This window comes from Sinocyclocheilus anshuiensis, unplaced genomic scaffold (genome assembly GCF_001515605.1).
Source record: "Sinocyclocheilus anshuiensis isolate Anshui unplaced genomic scaffold, SAMN03320099.WGS_v1.1 scaffold145, whole genome shotgun sequence".
Lineage (NCBI taxonomy): Eukaryota > Metazoa > Chordata > Actinopteri > Cypriniformes > Cyprinidae > Sinocyclocheilus > Sinocyclocheilus anshuiensis.
Window position 1 is genome coordinate 976765 of NW_015537973.1, and position 1624 is coordinate 978388.

Here is a 1624-nt window from a genome sequence, read left to right on the forward strand (position 1 = left end):
GCACGTGTGATCTACTGACGAGCCTTCAGTGGGCGTGACAGATAGCGCACAACATTATATAATATTACAATATGTAATATAGCCTATTATTTATATATATATATATATATATATATATATTTGTATGATATGTTAATGATGAAGTGCTAATATAAGTAATATGGTAATATATTATTCTAATATGGTTATTATTTATTGTATTGGCATATATAACAGTTATTTGTATGAATTATAAAACACTATGACAAGGTAATGTTCAATTTATTATGTTGTATATATTTATTTATTACATTTTATATTATTATCTCACACATGGATCGGCATTTTCTATAATGTCTAAATTCTAAATCAAAATACATATCTGATATGACTTAATATATAATTAGCATCAAACAAACAATATAATTAATATTCTCAAGGATTAAAGATTAAACGGAAAAAAAAAAAAAATTATTGCCCAACCATCAATTAGGTGGCGATATGCACTAAGCATGTAAACGACCATTGAACAAAAGAAGAAAGAAACAGCATGGCGTGCTTTTTCTTAGCGTCGATTCGTCGCTCTGTTGAGAATGTCTTGAGTCTTAACCAGGAACATCCTCTGAGCTGACTGAACTTACTCCCGGACGCGTTTTTGGAACCACATACCTCGAGTAAGCAAGGTTTGGGGTTAATCAACCGAAAGTTCAGGGTTGAGCTGATGGTAAGTTAACCGTGCTTTCTGGAATACACCCCAGGTTAAATTGTATTTGCTAAATGCAAAACACTATGACAATGGCACCATTTAAAGCGTTTTTCAAATGCTGCCCCCTAATGGAAGCCTTGTTTAGAACAGTTTAAAACAGCTTCATACATTGTACTGTCTCCCAAGAGCATGTCAAACACTATAAAATATCTATCTATCTATCTATCTATCTATCTATCTATCTATCTATCTATCTATCTAAATTGCTGTGTATATTTTATTTTCCGATCACTGATTTCCAGCAAACCATTTCTTCAGGATTCCTCAAGGCTCAGGATTTAGGGGTGTACGATATTGACAAAAAAATAATATCTCGATATTTTCTGGGTTTTTATCGATAACGATAATTAGACAATATTTTGCTGAGTGTGTTATTGTGCTGGTACCTTAAAGGGGTCATATGATGCTGCTAAAAAGAACATTATTTTGTGTATTTGGTGTAATGAAATGTGTTTATGCGGTTTAAAGTTAAAAAAACACATTATTTTCCACATACACAAGCTAATTTTCATTTTTGGGTGAACTAACCCTTTACAGGCTTTAGTGAATGAAAGAACTACAAGCCCATCAAGCACTGCAAATGACATTAATGGAATTAAAAAGTATGGCTAAATATAAAACTATTAATTTAAAGTTAAACAAATTAAAACAAGTTCATTGTAAAATATGAATGAACAGTTTACAATGAAATTTATTGCTGGCATGCAAAGCTAGCAGCCATTACTCCAGTCTTCAGACACATGATAATCATAGAATGAAAAATTTTCTGCAAATGTATATGTTATCCTGATTTTGTGATAGTGAAATATTATGACAATTTGAAATAGCTGTTTTCTATTTAATATACTTTAAAATGTAAGTTATTCCTGTGATGCAAAG